The sequence below is a fragment of the Phodopus roborovskii genome, unplaced genomic scaffold, assembly GCF_943737965.1.
Source record: "Phodopus roborovskii unplaced genomic scaffold, PHOROB, whole genome shotgun sequence".
Lineage (NCBI taxonomy): Eukaryota > Metazoa > Chordata > Mammalia > Rodentia > Cricetidae > Phodopus > Phodopus roborovskii.
Genome location: NW_026126470.1, coordinates 275,001 through 283,272, shown reverse-complemented (window position 1 = coordinate 283,272; position 8,272 = coordinate 275,001). Strand labels below are relative to the sequence as shown.

The 8,272-nt window shown below is 42.5% G+C and overlaps 1 protein-coding gene across 1 annotated transcript in view; it reads left to right on the top strand.

The window, feature by feature from the left end:
• The first annotated feature begins 1,275 nt into the window (after positions 1–1,275).
• The window catches only part of Nfkbiz (NFKB inhibitor zeta), a 28,233-nt gene continuing 21,236 nt past the window's right edge, over positions 1,276–8,272 (top strand). The window contains exon 1 of the mRNA XM_051191678.1: positions 1,276–1,297. The gene's annotated coding sequence lies outside the window, so the exon portion shown is untranslated. The remainder of the gene's footprint in view (positions 1,298–8,272) is intronic.

Here is an 8,272-nt window from a genome sequence, read left to right as displayed (position 1 = left end):
CCAATGCCAAACAGGAAATTTATCTTAAAAAGAAAAAAAAAAAAAAAAAAAAAATGCTGAGGGGGCTGGAGTTAGGAGCACTGACTGCTCTTCCAGAAGATCTGGGTTGAATTCCCAGCACCCACATAGCTCACAACTGCCTGCCACTACAGTTCCCAGGAACCCACATACACTCACATACTGGCAAAAACGCCAATACACATAAAAATAAGTAATTTAAAAAATGCTAACCGAGATGCATTATACACATACAAGATTTCCCTTTTAGTTATTTTTTAACCGAACGAGAGCTAGTCAGGCCTCTTAAGCTTTAAGGATCTCAAGTTATGATGTAGATGAACTTCTTACTGCCCCAATAGGACACTGGGTGTTTCCTCTGTAATCATCAAACTAGACTGTCACAACTAATGCCTGGAGATGATGAAAGAAATGAACAGTCCCGAAACTACTGTAGCGGGTGTTCCAAAACCGAGCAGTGAAACTGGAAGCCAGGAGAAACCCCTTCGGTGTTGTGCAATGGCTCGCCCGCAGTTAAGACCACTTCCCCCATCACCTGTACCAGCGTTCGTCCTGCTAAGGAGCCCTGTTTCATTTGTGTTGCAGATTACGAACACACAGCAGAGATGTCACTCTCTGATCTCCATGCTCACAAAGCTGTACTGGGGGAAAGTAATCCTCCAGACAATTCCATTTTCACCCTAGGAAGCCACAGTGAAAAAGAGACATTCGTAGAGATAACGAGGAGTCCTAACCCCTAGATTCCCGGGTCGCTGGGACAGGCGACCCCCAAAACCGCATTGCGCGGCCTCTCGTTCCTCCGCGCGGCTCCAGTCCAGGTCTTGGAGCCGCCCTGGCGGGGGAATGTCCGGGACTCGGGTCGGTACCTTTTTGGCCTGGGAATTTCCAGCGTGCGGAAAAAGTCCACAAACTTAGTCCTCGCTGTCCCCTGCGCCTCCTCCGGCCCTTCTCGGTGCCCACGCACCCCCGATCGAACCCGAGGATGAGCATACGGTGTATTTTAGGCGAGCTGGGCTTCCCCGCCCCCTCTGCCCACTTAGCTGGCAAGAAGAAAGCCACCGCTATAAAAGATGCCGAGGCCGAGGACTGGCTCCTCCTGCCACGAGGTCAGACGGCGAGCTCTAGGGAAAGAGGCTGCTTAGCTCCTTATCATGTAACCTCTAAAGGAGTCCATCAGCCTTCTGATGCTCTTACATACTAGGGCATTATCGCTGCTTACAGCTGGAAACGGTTGATTTACTTTTAAGTACTTGTGTGACTTGAATCTTCAAACACAAAGGTATACTTTTATCATTTGATATTTGATATGAAAAGGTATCCTTTTTTTTAGACTTATTTATTCAATGATTATGAGTACTCTATATTTGGAATGTAAATCTTTATAGGCCAGAAGAGGGCATCAGATCCTACTATAGATGGTTGTGAGCCACCATGTGGTCACTGGGACTTGAACTTATGATCTCTGGATGAGCAGCCAGAGTTCTTAACTGGTGAGCAATCTCTCTGGCCTATGAAAAGGTTTAAGTACTAAACTGTCCTCAACAGGTTCCTCTCCCATATTCTTTCTTTGGGAGTTGTCTGCTGTTTAAATAATGACATTTGTTTTGTGGCAAAAATATTTTAGGACAGTTTATTTGTTGGTTTTTGGAGGGTGGGATCTAGGATGTTTTAATATTTTGGTAATAACGTATATCATGTCTGTTTGCCTTAAAGGTGAGTAAGACATTATAAATCTAATGTATGAACTTACCTTTAGCCAGTGATGGAGAATGATGGTACCCTAAGGTAGACATTTCCCAGGAAGTTTGATGGGTGGGTTTAAAGGTATATTTTCTCACCAAGGGTAAACATGAAACTGTATTTTTATGGATAAATATATCTGAGTAGATTGAAATATTTTATAGCATACTCTAGGTAATTCATATTATCTCTACAAAGCTAACATTTATGAATGACCATTTTATGAGTGAGAGAAACCATTGATTTGATGGTGTGGTAGAACCTGCAGGGATTGGAATGTTTTGTCCAAGTGAAAACATGTTTCTAGATGGAATGGATTAGAGATTTTCTTCACAGGGCCTTAGTGAACTGGCTATGACGAGCAAAGGGGCTGGCCCAAAGAGCATGTGACATTTATTATGTAAATCTTGAGTACTTGTCAATATGTACATTCTCAATTAGAAACTAGTATCTAACGAAATGTAGTACCTGGTTGGATGGAATGTTTGTTGTTTCTCTTAGTCCAGGGGTTCTCCACATGTGGGCTGAAGCCCCTTTGGGTGGGTTGAATGACCCTTTCACAGAGATGGCATATTAGATATTCTGCATATGAGATCTTTACATATGATTCATAACAGCAAAATTACAGTTATGAAGTAGCAATGAAAATAATTTTATGATTGGGGGGATCACCATAGCATGAGGAACTGTATAAAAGGGTTGCAGCTTTAGGAAGGTTGGGAACCACTGTTGGTTAACAAAATAGAAATATTTCCAACCCCAGTTACCACCCTTAATTATCCCTGACACAGAAAAGCTTAAACCACATGTCATGTAAACATGTTTTTATTTGGCTTGAGAATACAGTGTGCCTTCTACCCCCTTCTGCCATCTCTCTAGCATTTTGTGGGTTAAGGATGCAGTTGGGCAGGGTACAGGTGCCAAGTCCTGAAGGGACAGAAGTCATTCTTAGGATGAGTCAGTGCAGGAGGTTAGCTTGCAACACATACTGCGTTTGTGCACTTGGTGGCATTCCTTCTGTGTCCAGGTAGGGCTAGGGTCAGCATAACAATTATTAAGATACTGGCTTTTTTGGTGTGTGAAGGAAAAGGGAGAACCTGTCCTTTACTTTGTCCAGAAAAAAGATGCTATTCTCAGAACACAGAAACCAATCTTCCCCAAAGCTGCAGACTCCTGGGAGCATGATCTCCAGGAAGGCTTGCTGATTGTTCAGAGAGCCCCACAAGCCCCTCCTGAAGACCATTTCCGTTTGGTTAATGATTGGCACTCTTGGTCTCTCCCTTCAGCTAACTGAGAAGTCTCTGAGGCCCATGCTGAACCTCACCTTACCATCTTCTTGGCCTGATGCTGAACTCCTGAGGGTGAGAGGGTGGCTGCTTCTAGTGGGATCCAAATATTGTTTGTGCCTTTGGATGATATTGTCAGAATTGGAAATGGGGAGTCTTATTCAGAGCTGAGGTTTGCATAACTCTCAGTTTAGCCAAGGTTTGAAGTTTACTCACAAGTAGGTAACTGGGATTTATGAAACAAAAGTCTTGGTGGTTTGGCAGTTCGTTGAAACAATATATTGTGTTTCTATTGCTTTTCATGGAAGGAGGGCATGGACACATCTCAGAGGGGAACACACCTCTTCTGATGGACAGTTTCAGGGTTACCAGATCTTTCATGGGCTCAGAGAGCATCATGTCTGCCCAGGGTGGGTAAAAAGCTCATATGAGCTCTCATCTCTGGTTTCTGATTAAAGCACTTACTGTCCCTCCAGTTTGGAGCTGTGGGGCCCCAAGTACTTTGGAGAAAAATACTAGACTTGAAATTAATGTTTATAAACACTTGTTTGAGGAAGTGAACCTGCAAGGGCTAGGATTTTCCTCATATTTGCATTTTAGGTGCATCGTACTCAGCCATACTTTATAGACTCAGGAGATCTGAGGAATTGGCTCGGAGTCCTCCAGATAATATTAAGTGGTAGAATCTAGACTTGCCACCAGGCCAGTTACACAAATGTGTCAGTGGGAGAGGCCAGTTTCCTCCCTTTTACTTCTTGGGCTGAGTATTTATTGGCTGCCACTTACTCCCTGTTCATAGTTAACTGAATCAGCTTTGGGTGATAATTACCATGATAATACACATTTGAAGGAGGCCACAGCAAAGTGCTTTGGACTTCAAAGACTGGTGTCACAGGTGTGATGGGTCTAAGTTTTGGTAAGAGCTGACCGTTTACTTTCTGTGTCCTTTTTGGAAACAATAGCAGATGTTATTGGAATGGGTATCTGTTACAAGTAGGTTTTCCCACCAGCCTGGTCCCAGAGCCACGCCAGCCCCAAATAACACACAGAAATGCTGTATTAGATATAAAGCTATTGGCCTGTTACTAGCATTTCTTATTGGCTAGCTCTGTCTTAAATATTAACCCATTTCTAGTAATCTAAGTGTTTCCACGTGGTCTTATATTACCGGAGAGAGGGTCCAGAGTTCTGCTCTCTCCATCCTACATGTTGAATCTCTTCCTCCCTCATCCAGAATCCCCCTTGTCTCCTAGTCCCACCTATCTTGCTTTCCTATTGGCTAACAGGGCTTTATTCATTAACCAATAAGAGAAACATACTTACAGAATGACATCTCCCATCAGGTATCCTGTTACAAATTTCCTTTTGCCCCCTCAGGACCTTTTCCTCCATGTTGGAAAGATAAACTTTGGGAGAACATTCCCGCTCCCCCGGTACAGGCCCACTGCTGCTGCCTCTGAAGAAGGGAGCCTTATGGAAACCCACTGACCATCCCTGATGTTTCAGGGTGAGCTAATAAGCCAGCCAAAATATCTGCTTTCATAGGTAGCCTTCAGAATGCTATCTAAAGACATTTGCATATTTGACCTCCCTGGTTATTTTGTAGAAATGTCTCACAATCCATTTCCAGCCTGCATTTCCTACAAGCTCTGCAGTGTCACTTAAGTAGAGGAATAGAAATGAGTCTACTTGGATAGCTAAGAAAAAAATGCATGGTGTGATTCATGTCCACTGTCAGGCCCTCTGATTATTTTGCTCAAGTTTTGCTTCTTGAATAGCACCCAATGGAAAGGGGTTCATGCTATAAATTGCGTGTTCTCAAAGTGGGTAACATCACCCCAAGAGGGCAAATATCTGTTATTTTGGGGGAAAGCTTAAGCTATTTCAATGCATGCCCTGCAAGGAATCATGGCATGTAGATTGATGTGCAGAATGTTTGCAGTACTACATGCTCATGAGGGTATGTATAGGAAGAAATATGTTAGAAACTTTCTATAAGCGGTGCAGAGGTGCAGAAATCATTAAAATGCCCGCATGTACGTATTTAAGTGACATTCACAGCTTTTCTCTGGTTGCTTGTCTCTTTGTGTCTTCTTCATAGCCTCCATCATGGCCAAGAATTTTAAAAGTGCAGGCTGTCAAAGAAGGAACCATTTCTAATTTTTTCTTCTTTTTTTTCCATAAGAGGAGTTTTCTTCTAATAGATCTTTCAGTTTTTCAAATATTTTAAAAATTATGATAAAGTCATGCATGATGTCAAAGCTGTGAGCTTTATGCTGTGAGCCAGTGCAGACAAGTACCTGCTTTAAGTACTTTTGGCTGGGCACCCAGAAGTTAATTGCCAGATCATGTGGTAAATTTGCATGTGACTTTTAATGCTGAATTTGAATTATTAATATTATTGTCTGCCTGTGTGCATGGCACAGTGGAAGCCAGTTCTCTCCCTTCCACTCTGGTTCTGGGGTTTGAACTTATTGAAGCAAGCGATTTTATCTGCTGAGCCATCTTGCTGGCCCTGTGTATGACGCTCTGCCATGCTTTTTCACAATAGCTATATCATGACCACTTTTTTCTATTTTATAACCCCCTCCTTTTTTTTTTTTTTACAACATATCTATTTGTGTACATACATACATATATGTTGTGTGTGTGTATGCGTAGGTCTGAGGGATTCAGTGCTCTCTTTATACCATGTGGATTCTGGGGCTCAAACTGAGGTCATTAGGATTGGTGACAAGTGCATTTACCCACAGAACTGCCTTGCCTATTTCTTCTTAAGGTGTTTTGCAGTGTTTGGTTGAATAGTGTGAATAAGTATGTGTACTATGGGTGTAAGCCAAGGATCGGTAACCAAGTTAAGAGTGAATTCAGCACCACTATAATTGAGACAAAGCCTCCCTTAAAGTTTACCTGTACTTTAGAAACAAGTACATGGCTGGAAATTGTGCCTATGAGAATCACTGGGGTAAATGTGCTGGATCTCATACGCCCAGGATCCTTTAAAACATTTGGACCACTTGCCATGGAATTCCAAATTCCAGAAAAACCCTGGGAGATTTCCCTGAGTTTAAAAGGGCCAGAGCTGCAAGGTAACTCGCGGTGGCTTGGCCTATTACTGATGATGAATGAAGAATTCCCATTCTAAAGGATGGGAATTGGGTGTGTCTGACTTCACCCTCCCCCTTTCTTTGCCTCCATCCCCTCACTCCCACATCCTAACACACAGTTGCTCCATGAATTTTGGTTTAACAGATACTCCATAATATAGAAAGTAGCAAAACCGACTCATTTTCTTTCTGGAAAGTTAGTGGGAAGAGATTAGAAAAGCTGGAGGACTTTCTGTTTCTTACCTCTGTGAAGGGCAAGGAGGTGGGTTCAGTCTGATGGAAGGCAAGGATCAGAGGAGAGTTAAATTCCAATTATCTGTGCCAGGCTGCTGAGTGTTATGTGAGATGAACTTGATCCAAGATGACAGAGGTGGCATAGACTTCCAAGCTTGTCATCCTGGACCAAAGTTCTCTATCTCTTGAACAACCAAGGACAACAGTTTTGTTTGTTTACTCATGTTGTTGAATAGCATCCAGAACTAAGATAAGAGGGATTCTTACACGCAACACTAATTAAATATCTAGGGCATGGTGATAAATCACAGCTGGCTGTCACTCAGGAGGTACAATGAGGCAGCAATATTCAGGGGTCATGTTCTATACTTCATTTGTCTAAGTTCCAAAGTTTATGGTGTCTCACTTTAGGGGAGTCATCTTTAAAATGTAGGTAACCTTTTGTAAAGGTTCCTGCTTATGAAGGGATACCTTCTTGAAGCTGATGGAGCAGTGATGGCTCTCATCAGTTGCAGGGAAGAGGTGAGATGCAGGCCAGCATGAGCAGGAAACTCACACTCCCCATTCTCCATCTGGCTTCCTTAATTCTATTCATGATATACCCTACACTGTCAGCCTTGCAGTGGTCTCTGTCGGTTCTCTGGGTTTTGGTTCATTGCCAGACCCGTAGGTTATACTTTTGAATCATTTCCCTGAATAGCATCCCCTTTCATTCTGTGGATGCCACTCTGGTTCAGCTGTTCACAACCTTGACTGCTATGGTGTCCCACTGATCATGACCTTGACTGTTGAGGTGTCCCACTCACTTGGATGCACACAGCTGCCGTCTCGATATTCCACTTTGCTTAGAAACTCTGAGTGGCTCCCCGTGGCTTGTCACACCAACTTTCCACTGTTCTCAGGCAGCCCAAGCTCCCTGGGGGCTCCAAACCTGACTTCAAGATTGTCCCCTTTCCTTATGTTTTCTTCATGTTAGTCTGGTGAGCCAAAGATATCAGAATATTTAACTATTAAGTATTAAACCCAGGTTTGGAAAATAATGATGGTAACTACCATCGCTGGTGTGCTAAGCGTATCATGTACGCATTTAACCAACACACTGACCAAAAATAAATACCCATTTTAAAGATGAAAAAAAAGTTGAAAAGGAGACAGTCAATAGGTGGTTGTTAAGCGAATGGATGAGATTTGGACCAACGTTTGCTGTACTTGAAAAATGCTGTGATTTCAAACAAAGAATGAAAACTTCTACAGGCAGGAACTTTAGTATGGATAAAAGCTTGTAACAAGAATTAATGTGCCTTTTCTAACATGGTCCATGAGGATATAAATACACTGGAATCAAGTATTAGTTTGCTTGAGCTGTTACAGTGAACTATTTACCGAGTTAGCTGCTTAAAAAAAAAAAAAAGTTAGGAATTTAGGGTTCTAGAGATAGATCAGTTGGTAAAATGATTGCTTCATAAGTATGTGGACCTGAGTTTGATCTCCAGAACCCATGCCAAAAAAAAAAAAAAAAATGTTGGGCATGGTAGATGGTGGAGTTTTTGTCAGGTCTGCCAGTTTCAAAATAAATGCACACACTTAGTATTAATTATAAATGATTGGTCAGTAGCTTAGGCTTGTTACTAGCTAACGCTTACATTTTAAACTAACCCATATTTCTTATCTACCCTCTGCCATGTGGCAGTACCTTTTTTCAACATGACCCGTTCACCTGGTTTCTTTCTGCATCTGCTGTCCACTCCTCAGACTCTGCCCTTCTTCCTCCCAGTGTCCTCTGTCTGGCTCTGTCACCTAACCTTATCCCGTCCAGCTATTGGCCAGTCAGCTTCTTTACTAAACCAATCACAGCGACATATATTCACACACTGTAAAGGAATATCC